Below are 12,885 nucleotides of genomic sequence, written 5' to 3' on the forward strand. Positions count from 1 at the left end.
TGGAGAGACTGCAACAGTGTGGAGAGTAACATCAGTAGAGGTAGTTAATAGGTAACATCAGTAACAGTAGCCGGTGGAGTAACATCAGTAGCAGTGTGGAGATGTGCAGGATCCAAGTCTGGGGATACAACTGGAAGTAGGCCGCAGTAGGTGCTCAAAGCTGGTAAAGACATATCCAAACAGACAGATGGCTGTAATTACAGCAAAATGTGGCTCTACAAAATATTAAATAACCCTGTCATTCTAGTTTTTAATTTTTTATTAATTTTCACAATTAATTAATTTTTGTGGGGGGTTTTGTTAGCTAAATGTTGCAAGGCGAAAATGTGTAAATAAAGCTGTAAAAATGTTGATTTGATTTATTTCAATTTCCATGGTGTAATGTGACAAAAGGTAATGATTATTTTCTATAGGCTCTATGTTTTTTAGCATACAGTGCAAGAGAGAGCTAATTTTGATCAAATTTGTATAATCATTATTCACATATTTGGTCATTTTCATTTTTCCACTAGCTTAGAGGCAGTCTGAGTCTCTTATAAGCAAGCAATCTGTACATTTTAAATTTAATCCAGGTTAATAAAGCATGATAAATCTGCCTATTGTGGCTTGAATAAAGTCATATCACAGATGTTTAGAAATCTAATAGAGCATAAATTTGGCAAGACACCAGCACCAATGCAGACATGGAATATATATAAAGACGTTGGACCTCATTTAGTTTTGAACATTAAGATCTTGTTTGCGTATGAGCAAAGAGTATAGGCACATATGCCTTTCCACGTCTGTATTTTGAATTGCCTACATCATAAGATACATGCAGCTTTAACTCTAGTGTACAGATGCATCCTCAGCTTATACGTTTCAGTTATCCTCAACTACATAACTTACACCCAGGGGTAAATGTATCAAGCTGAGAGATTTCTGGCAGGTTTGAGAAGTGGAGGTGTTGTCTATAGCAACCAATCAGGTTCTAGCTGTCATTTTGTAGAATGTACTAATAAATGATAGCTAGAATCTGATTGGTTTTTCAATACCGTCGGAAAACTCTCAGCTTGATACATTTACCCACCAGTTTATGTAAGAGCAAAATGTGACCTACCTCTCCAAGCACAATAGGCAGCAAGTGCAAGATACATGCAGTTATAAGTATGGATGCAAGTGGTGCACATGTGCAGTACGACAATTTTGCACTAAGAAAAATCTTTATGCTGCGCAAATAAACTTACTATATCAGGCACATTAAGCAATAGTTGGAGCAAAGTGTATTACAGTGGATTGGACACCAATGCAGTGCTACAAAGCAATTATAGTGTGAATTCTCTATGACAAAGGTTATAGGTAAATCAAAAACTTCCTCCTTTCACATTTGAAATGTATCAATCATATGATTCTGCAATAAAAAAATACATAATTTTTAAGTTTGGGGTCTCAATTGCATACATTCCACATATATATAAAGTAACCTGACCCTTCCATCGCTTTATTCGACCAGCACCTATTCAAACATTAACAACTTCATAATGACTGACTGTGGTAGTGTTCGCTGGTGAAACTGAATCCAGATCTTGCGCACCAGTGCACAATATCCAGTGACTTTCAAGTGGGCAGTTTCTGAATTATTATTATTACTATCCTTTTTTTTTTTTTTTTTTAGAGCACCACAAAGGTTTTGCAATTCCATACAAGGTGTATACAACAAAAGAGTACATAGTATAACAGGAGAATACAATAAACATATTCAGGGCCTGATTATCCAGTAGGCGTACTAGGCTGCAGCCGATGGTGCAGGGCTTTTAGGGGGTGCAACATTTTTGATGGTGCAAAATTCTGACAGGGAGAGGTATAAACTGAAATTAATTTTAAAATATAAGAGAATAGTTGTTCTCCAAAGTAAAAAGAAACATGAAAGAAAAATGTAGTAAGGTTTTAATCTTGACATGGTAAATTTAAAGGGTAAAGGACCATTGTAAAGGCTAAAGACTATGGGCCTGATTCATCAAGAAAAGTAAAGCAAAAAAATGACTAACTTTGCACCTTTGCTAAACCATGTTGCTTTGGAGCGAGAGGTAAATTTAAAATGTGAGGACAGATTTATAATAGAGGTAGAGCATGTCCTAGATCAACTTTTAATGTCAGTGTAAAAATAAAGCTATGAAGTATTTGCATCCTACATGAAAAAACAGCCAATATTTTCCTCATGTGCAAAATAATAAACTAATATGCACCCCTTGCATTGCAACATGGTTATGCTAAGGTTCAAACTTACTCATTTTTTTTGCTTTACTTTCCTTAATGAATCTGGACCAATGAGTCATCCTTGGGCAGTCATTGGGGATAAGCAAGTAGGAGAGTAAAACATATCAACAGGCATAGGCATGACAGCCCCCTCCACATCTTTACCCTCAGTAGCACTTGTTCAAGCCTCTATTCTGCTATACAGTTCTGATTTTAATGAAAATAAAATGAGTGCAAATGATTGCTGTGACCCTTTTAAAAAAACAAATGGAGCTGAGTTTTGAAAAAAAACATTGGTGTTGGGGGGGGGGGGAATGAATCTATATTTTAAATTAAAGATGAATTCATTTTTACATTCTGCATATTATCCTGACCTGGCGAAGGGTGCTATGAGCGTATTAAATTAGTAATAATACTCCTTACAAGCACTTCTATGAGTTACTTACAGGTGCCACTTCACCCGACCGTAAACCAAAAATGTGTGAAATCCAGGCACAAACGCCCATAAGCATAAACAATACATATCACATATACTTTAGAAGAATCAGCTGTTCAAACATCTTTAGCACTGACCTATTGTCAGGAACAATAGGTCAGTGTTCTCTTTCAGGTGGGTATTCTTCAGAAGGTTTGTTAGAAGGACTTTAATGGTATCGCAGGGCATTTTGATTTGTGAACCACAGAAAATCAGTTTACTTCATTTTGATGTGTGGCCTCATTATTTTGAAATACTACACTATATTGGACTTTTTTTGTTATTCTATTTCCATATATGATGGGATACCACTGAAGTTCTTTAAACAAGTCCTTTTTAAAAAAAGATACAGTTTTAAAAAATATTTTATCTGATAAACCTAGATTTATTTACAGAAAGGCTGCCAACCTAAACGATAAATTATTTAGAGGTGTTATACCTTAGGAGAAGAATGGAGGTCAAAACAGTCTATAGAAAATGACCAGAATAAAATTATTGACTATGAATCTACAGTTAATAGTTCTAAACATAAAATTAATGAGTATATTACATGCAACTAAAAAAAATGTAATCTATCTTCTACGTTGTGTATGTGATAGTATAATGGAAAAACCATCCGCCCCTTAAAAGTACAATTAAGAGAACACATCTATAACATAATAAAGGGCTACATGATGTCAGGCGCTGTCCCCGCACACACATTAGGTGCCGGGGACGGCTGTCTTCTCTGCCCCTCGCATGTCCAGTTGATAAGCAACGGGACACTACTACCGAACATCGGGTCTCTGTTGCTAGGCAACGAAAACGTCAGCAGCCCTTCCTTTCAGCGGACAGCTGCTCTGACCGCCAAACCCATGTCAACCAATGACAGCTCATTACTGTCTATTTAAACCTGGCTCTGGCGTCATTAGGGTGCCAGAGTACCTAGGTCTCTAGTATCCAGCACCTTGTTTGTCTCTTACATATACCTGACTTCTTGGATTCTGACCTGGTTCTGCCTGACTACTCTTTTGGATATCCCTCTAGACTCATACTGATCTTCTGGTATTGATCTCTGGCATTCTGACACAGCTCCTGCCTTCTCCTTCGGTACCTGTACTGCCCACACGGTTTGACCATGGACTTCACAGCTTCTCTTGTTCACCTACACTTTGCTGGTAGCTGTCTGGGAGAGCCTCGACCTACACGTCTCTGCAGCGAACCCCAAACTCCCTTGTGTGGGTCCCTGGCGAAGACCAGAGACGTGTTTAGACTCCGCGCCTCCTAGCTTAGGAGCGCCAATACCAGCATGTAAGACCTTCAGAGCAAGTCTGTTCAGTATCAGTTAACTTCAAAGAAATGCATGGATGCTCTGTAAATTCTTTTGTGGCATTAAATTGTTAAGGAATATTTAGAGATGTAATGATTTGGAAGAGTTGAAGCAGAGATGCAAAGCATATACAATATACAATATTAAGACTTTATCGATGGGCTGAATATGGAATTTTAGTCAAAATGGTTCTTGTAAGATTTACAGGTACTACCTAATGTCCCTTTTTTGTTTTTTTTCTGGTCATAAAGGAATTTGAATTTTTAAGGTACAATTAGCAGAGCTGTAATCTCCACAATAGAATTTATATACTCCATGCTAGACTTAGAACTAGTATGAGTTCCATGTCTCTTTACTATAGGGTGGAAGTTGGCGAGTTTGGACGTTATGAAAAAGAGCATTCACTTATATGAATTGCAATGACCCCATATAAAGAATGAATGACAGAGCACATCTGGAGTCTGGGCCTCATAAGAACAGAACCTTTGATCTTACAAATATATTTTTGTTTAACATAATTGGTAAGTTTCATTTTCATTACATACCATTTTATGCCATGAGGACTTGGACATCTGGAAGCCATTGTATATCTAGTTCTTAAAAATTAAGCTTCCTTCAGTTTCCATGGTAATGGTTTCTATGCTCTAGCAAGCAATGGACAAGCTTGTACAGATATATAATGAATAAATTATTTTATATTCATTTTTTTTGTAGGGTATTAGGATTTACTTGATAAAATAGCATTAGAATTACTCAATGCAAGGAAAATGGGACAGAGTTCATTTTAGCCCCACCCCCATGAAACAAAACGTCTTTAGTATTACTCCTTGCTATTACATTGTGATTGTGATCATACTGGTAGTTATTCTGTTTATGTGCAACAACTTGCATGTTTGAAAGCCATTTATACAAATCTAGTTGAAAAGATTAATTTTATTAAGTCTCCTTGGTTTCCATGGTAACAGCTTCCATGTTCTCATGGTAGATGGACGAGTGGGACACAGTTCAATATATATAGACAAATTAGGTGTAAACTATCTTACATTCATATTTGGGGAAGCAAAAAGGGGTTCTACCCATAAGAATTGCATCTCAAATACACCATGAAAGGAAAAGTGACAAAGCCTTTTTAGCCTTGTCCCCATGATAGAGATGTCTTTGGTTGTGACTTATCTCTTACTACGAATTGCTTAATGGTAAATTTTGATATTTTTTATGCTTGTACCTGTATTTTCATTATGTCCTTAATGTATTTTTAATGAAATTGATCATGTTATTTTCGATGTAAGGAGAGAAGCTAATTGCATTATAAAAGGACAGCCTGCTTAAATGTCTCATAATAAGAGACCCTATATTATATTAGTAGACTTACCTGACGATAAATTGCTGAATAGCACAGCCATTATATTAATAGCCTCAACATAACATAACTCGTCACCTGTAGCAACCTTATTGCATTAATAACCCCAGTACATTACAAAAGCCCCCACATTACATTAATAACCCCACTATAGAATTGTTACAAGCCATTGCGACGGCATGAATCTTACCTGTTGCCTAGGCAGGCGGGACAAGGCTTCCTCCCCTATACGCTTCAGTATTATCCCGCCTCAACCATTGATACTCAGACAGGGCACGTGGTTGAGACGGCAGTCACATGATTGCAGTATCCTGTACTTTTCTCGGGGTGTGAACTCTTCTCCCTTCTGATTGGTCCTCCATTGTTTAAAAGGCTGGGAGGGCTTAGCCAGTTATAGTGTTTTGCCCTGCAATTGCTGTGCCTGCTCTGATATCCTGCTGTTGGACCACCTGTTACCTGAACTTTTAGCTTTGTTTCCCGGACCACTCTCGTTTGCCGCCTGCCTTTGATACTTTGACTCTGTACCTGGACTATTTTTGCTTGCTGCCTGTCCCCGACTATCTGGCCTGATTTTGAATTCTAGTTGTTTGCATCTGACTTTCGTCCTTTTGGTCTGGCTCTGGTTACTCCTAGGACTGACCCCTAGATTTGCGCTCCAGTCTCCTACTCCTCGCTACTCGTCCCTTCAGTATAAACTTTTACTACTGTCAGGATTCCCAACATGAAACCACTGAGAAAGCGTAAGTGGAACTAAGTGGTTTATTTATAATACAGGTTACACATATTTAGGATTCAATAATTGGTAAGGTAACAAGTACAAGTCAGTAGAGTATGACAGTTATAGCAAGCACGGATAACTCAGGAAGCCACAGTTCAAAAAGGCAGTGCTGAGAAGCCAGACAACAAGGTCTGGTTCAGAGGCTGGAGAAGCAGGATAAACCACAAGTGTCAGGACACTTGATTTACTCAAGAAGCACGATGGACCATAGATGATTGGACTTCAGGTTACTCAGGAGCCTCCGGATGAGTGCCAGGTGTCAGTAATCCAGGTGACTAAGGAGGCAGAAGGCACCGGATGAGTCATTGGTGTTGGGACTCCAGATTATTTAGGAGGCACGAGGCACCGGATGATTAGCAGGTAGAGAAAGTGTAATGGTCTGCAGGATGGAGTACACTGAGATCCAGGTAAACAGACACCCAGGAAAATTGATCAGACACTGTGTTTCAACAAACTGTAGACAGAGGAGCTAGATAGCTGGATAGCTGAAAATGCCACAGCTTTTAGGTGCTGGATTGTTAGAGGAGCAAAAAACTGCAGACACAGTAAAACAGGAGGGTTAAACAAACCAGTGGTCACAGTGGTCAAAGCCAGACGGTCCACCGTGATACCAGGGAGAAAGCAGTAGCAAAGTCACAACAATGCCGGGTCAGGGGTCATAGGAAGAGTTGCAAAAACAGAGGAACAAGCAGAGGTCAATACCAGGAAATCAATCAGGAATCATACGCAGGAAAACCAACAGTAGTTAAGGCAACAGATGAACTGGCAAAGACTGTTGGGAGAGGCAGTCTTTTAAAGGACAGAGATAGGTGCTAAACATCCCAGAGTAATGAGCTTAACTCGAGCAGGTAAGAGAAAAGTCCAAGTACTACAGTGGCCCCGTTGGTGGAATAGTGGTACTGCAGGCTGAATACATATATGACAGAGTCATAAGGTCAGGGAAAGGCACAGCAGCATCTCGATGCAAGGTTGCAGCCAGAGGCAGATTGTGACAACTACTCTGAGTGTAAGTCCTGTGGGCATCCGAGTACCTGTGAGAATATCCATCTATATTCCTATCTATTTGGGAGCGGCAGCTGCTATAGTTCAAAAACCTCTGCTTTTGTTCTAAAAGCTTATGCAGGGTTCAGGGGAACCCTAATATTTACATTAATATTCTCCATTACATTACATTAATATCTTCCACATTAAAATAATACCCCTTCCCACCTTACATGAAAATCCCACTCCAATTAACTGATCTGCAGAAATTGCATGTGCGTCAGACACCTTCTACCTGTTTTCTGTAGCATGCCTGCCTCCTGCAAGGCTTGGAATTGGGGATTGGCTAACACACAGGGGAAGGGAGGAGAGGGACAGAAAAGAGAAAGAGTAACAGGAGCAGGAAGAAAAAGAAAGTGAGAAACAGGAGGAAGAAGGGGCGGAACTGAGGGGAAGATGAGGGTGTAAGTGATGGGAAGAGGTTGGTAAGAACAGGAAGAGAGCCAGCAGGATCATTAGGAAGGAGGAGCAGACTAGCCTTGAGTTGTTCTGCAACCTGTCTGTCAGCTTAGGATTTATCTTCAGTTGAAGGGGTGCACTCACCAGGCAATGCAGCCAGCAGGAAACATTTGTCTCACTGTAGAAAGATAGCCGAGTGGAGTCTGAGTACAGCCAAGTTATTCTATGTTATGTTTAGCTTGACACACTAAATAAAGGTAAGCCACTTCTCTCAATTGTGTCTTTCTGTTTACATTTATCATCTTGGTATACTTAAAGAACATTAAAATGTACAAAAAGATCCAGTTATCTGTTACATTGATGTTCAGAGAAAATCATGTGGATAGTGGACATCAGTGGATGACAAAGCAAGGGAGAAACTAGGGAGCACTTTATTTATTGGGATGCTTTCTGGTTATGTTATACCCTTATTACAAAAAAAAAAATTTTACTCTTTATATTCTCTATGTGCAGCAACCCATCTGTCTCCTGTGATTATACTCTGTTATTAGCAGTAAATTAAATACACTTTTTCCTTCACTGAGCTGATTTAAATATGAACACATTAGATCCCAACTTATGTCCTGAGGTTTCTTTCATAAACAAATTATGGTGAAGGGCAGTTATACTTGCCAGCAGTCTATTGTTCAATATGTCTACAGTAACTTTTGTGAATATGATAAAATCCAACAGTGCTTCACTTCTAACTGCTGCCTGATAGATTAAATATTGGAATATACATTAATGCCAAAACATATGACAACAATAAATAGCAATATGGAATCCTACATGCGCTGTTATAATTACAGATTCATAGAAAGAGTAAAAATAAAATGCTTATATTTCGTGATGATACTCTCAAGGTCCCTGGTTCTCTACGGTATTTTTCTCAGAAACCATGTGAATGGGAAAAAAAAGCACAATGGTGCAATATTGTATGTACCAATACACATGTAAACAATGCCCCACATAGAGTTCTTTGTTACTAAAGACCCACACCTTCTTCTTTGCTTAACACCCCCTAGTGTTAGGCTACTCACTAGAAGTCTGTGGGATATGGGCACATCAATGTGAATTTCTTATTTCTTTTTTCCTTTTCCTTTATTTTCTTCCTCCGTACATCATGAAAGGCTCACCATCACACCATAAAAGATAAAATAAAGTGCATCTAGTGTGATATCTTAGCTTAGCTTAGATAAAATAAATCATTTTATTCACACATATAAGATACACTCACATGGGTTAATAAATAAAATAGGCAATAAAATCCAGAAAGATATATTCATATACTCCTACCAGATGAATGAGATTATTCAGGCACTTGATAATTTGTCCACAAGGACCCAGGATATCCAATAGTGGAAGGCCAGAAGAATCCAAACTCAGCGGAGGAGAGGCAGATTCATAGAGAATAAAATTGATCAGCTTGCATGCTCCAACATGTTTCGACTATCACAGTTTTTTAAGGTGCATGTCAGCTGATCATCCATGGTGTGCTATTTATATCTAACATGTCCAATCACAACACTCCTCTATTTAAACATGGTAATATATGCATGCCAATCTTCATATAAGAATTGTATATCGTAAATACACACATAATGGGCCAGACAAATATATTATTCCATTCTATAGCGCTGTATGTAATCAAGGTTTCTAGGAACATAGATTCACTTCCTGATGTCCCATCACTTCTTCCCAGTGGAATGCAGAATCGGTGTAACGCCACTTCCGGTTTTTGGAGACGTGACATCACATCCGACTTCGTGGTCCAAACCTCGATATGGACTCTGTGATTTGTAATACCAGAATTGGCCACTTCACCTCTAATGCATATTATATCATGATGTTTGTTGTTATAGGAATAATACATACCATTAATATAATGTCCAAATTCTAAAACCTTTGGGCAAGTATAGATCATAAAATACATAGTATAGAATACATATAATGAAATACAAAATTTAAACCACACAGGGGTTACTATACATCAAAAAGCACTTACAGATTCCATCCAAGGTCCAATAAATTCCAAGTGGTGGAGAATACTATTGACATTTGCACAAGATATTTCTACCCTGTGATATTATAGGAATATAACAAACGATCTATGGAATATTTAAAACTTAAGATCACCCTGATATCACAGCCCACATTTAGCACCAGCCAAATAGTCTTGTGCTTAGAATTTGTAGAGCCACTGTCTGATCTGGCTTTGGTTTGAGTGCACTGGGTCTGGATCTTTCAAATTAAGTCACATGCATCTCTTACAATTAAATTTATTAAAACATTTCTTAGTCCAGCAAAACAAAGAAATTACCTCTGGTAATTGTCATATAAACATTTCATCGAGATGATCCACCTACCAAGATCATGGGGTATATTTACTAAACTGCGGGTTTGATAAAGTGGGGATGTTGCCTATAGCAATCAATAAAATTCTAGCTGTCATTTTGTAGAATGTACTAAATAAAAGATAACAAAAATCCGATTGGTTGCTATTGGCAACATGAACACTTTTTCAAACCCGCAGTTTAGTAAACACAGTCAAGTCCATAAATATTGGGACATCGACACAATTCTCATATTTTGGGCTATATACACCACCACAATGGATTTGAAATGGAACTAACAAGATGTGCTTTAACTGCAGACTTTCAGCTTTAATTTGAGGGTATTTACATCCAAATCAGGTGAACGGTGTAGGAATTACAATGGCTTTTATATGTGCTTCCCACTTTTTAAGGGACCAAAAGTAATGGGACAATCGACTCAAAACCTATTTCATGGACATGTGTGGGCTATTCCCTCGTTATTTCATCATCAATTAAGCAGGTAAAAGGTCTGGAGTTGATTCTAGGTGGGACATTTGCATTTGGAATCTATTGCTGTCGACTCTCAATATGAGATCCAAAGAGCTGTCACTATCAGTGAAGCAAGCCATCATTAGGCTGAAAAATCAAAACAAATCCATCAGAGAGATGGCAAAAACATTAGGTGTGGATAGGGCCGGACTGGCCATCTGGCACTTCTGGCAAATGCCAGAAGGGCCGATGGCTAGATGGGCCGGCCCGACACTTCCTGTGGCTGGCTCCTCCCCAATCCCCTTATCCTGTGCTCCATTAATCTCCATTAACGCTCCTGCTGACAATTGCAAGTGCTTGTCAACCACTGCACGTCAGATGGCAATGTTTCAGTAACAAGTCTGGGGGGGGGGTCGCGGAGGGTGCCGCGATTTTCGGGGGGGGGGGGGGGTGCCGCGATTTTTGGGGGGTGGGGGGGTGTGCCGCGAATTTCGGGGGGGGGGGGGGGTCGCGGGGGGTGCCGCGATTTTCGGGGGGCCTCTAGTTGAGAGAGCCTGGGGGGATGAGGTGCATGGAGAGGACTGAGAGAGCCAGGGGGGTGAGGTGCATGGAGAGGACTGAGAGAGCCAGGGGGGTGAGGTGCATGGAGAGGACTGAGAGAGCCAGGGGGGATGAGGTGTATGGAGAGGACTGAGAGAGCCAGGGGGGATGAGGTACATGGAGAGGACTGAGAGAGCCAGGGGAGGAAGAGGTGCATGGAGAGGACTGAGAGAGCCAGGGGGGAAGAGGGTGTAGATAGAGGGGTGAGAGAACCAAGGGGGAAGATGGTGCAGGGGCATAGGTCAAAGAAAGTGTAAAGGGAGAGACATCTTAAGAATGGGAATGTCAGGGATGCAGCCATCATAAAACACAAGTAATGAAAAATGGGAATCTACAGAGGGGACAAGTGTTAAAAAAAAAAAAAAAATCAAGCCTTCATACTCCATTCACTTTTATTTTCCATACCCCCACTTCTAAATTTCCACTTCGACCACTGCCCTCGGCCCCTGCTCCCGACTGGCTGTGTGAGCTGACAGCTTCTGATCCCTTCTCGCCCAGCGCACCCAGTAGGATAACAGAACACAGGATGCCATAATCAGGTAAGTTCATATATTTTCTCGTGTGCAATGTGTTTTTAACCATCCTTTGTTGCACTGGGGGCACTACTGTGTATCCAATGACGTTTAAAACACTATTTATTGCTTATTATTGCGCTGTAATGATTCTTGCATATTTATCTGTACAGAGATTTTTAATTAAGAGGAAAAAACATTGCTTGTCATAAATTTTATCTGTCATTGTGTCAATATATTTTTTTTTATTTGCATTGTAAATGGTGTATTAAGCTGCTCCTGGGACTCACACTCTCAGTCTGATATGCTGTACCAATTTTTATTTGTGAATGAGTTTTTGTCTGGGCACTAATGTTATTTGGGGGCACTACTATGGCATAATGTTATTTGGGGACACTATTGTGGCATAATATGATTTGTGGGCACTACTGTATGGTATGTGATTTGGGGACACTACTGTATGGTATATGATTTGGGGGCACTACTGTGCCATAATATGATTTGTGGGCAGTACTGCATGGCCAAATATGAATTGAGGGTAATACTATGTGGCATAATATGAACTGGGGGTACTATGGTGTGGCATAATATGAACTTCTGCGAAAGGCAAGTCTCTCATTGTTAAATATGACGGGGACCCAAATAAGTTACCGTACCAGGGCCCAAAATTCGTCTTGTCGGCCCTGAATGTGAGTCAAGGGGGTAGACGTCTCCAGGTAAATAATCTAAATGTTTCCTATCTAATCAAACTGATAGATCACATCCAATTATCTCTCACCCACCTCCTCTATCCCCCTTAATTAATATACTGTGTTATTTAAAATGAATACAAAAGACACATATCCAGTTAGTGTGGTAAAAAATATATTTTTCTCTGACAATTTGCTGTAGATGGAAATACTTTTAATGCAGCCGCATGAGTTCAAACGATCATTCAATAGTTATGTTTTTTCTGATATATTTGTGAGAGAGCCATTCCATTCATGTGGAATGATTAATGAAAATTCTGCCATTACTATTTAATTGAGGGAAAAGGGTACCTGTTACCTATATGTGTGTAAGTATTCTGTTGTTGCTATTTTGAGGGAGATTTGAAAAAAGCAAAACATTGGTTTCCTACAATGGCGCCTGTATAATTGGTGGTATTGCTGTAGTATGGGGTGGCAATGTTGTAGTGTGTTTGGGGCTTAGTATTGTTACTAAGTAGGATAGGGTGTAGGATAGGGTCTGTAATGTGGGGGTGATGCTGGTTGCTGTAATGTGGGGGGTGATGCTGGATGCTGTAATGTGGGGGGGTGATGCTGGATGCTGTAATGTGGGGGGGTGATGCTGG

The sequence above is a fragment of the Mixophyes fleayi genome, chromosome 5, assembly GCF_038048845.1.
Source record: "Mixophyes fleayi isolate aMixFle1 chromosome 5, aMixFle1.hap1, whole genome shotgun sequence".
NCBI lineage: Eukaryota > Metazoa > Chordata > Amphibia > Anura > Limnodynastidae > Mixophyes > Mixophyes fleayi.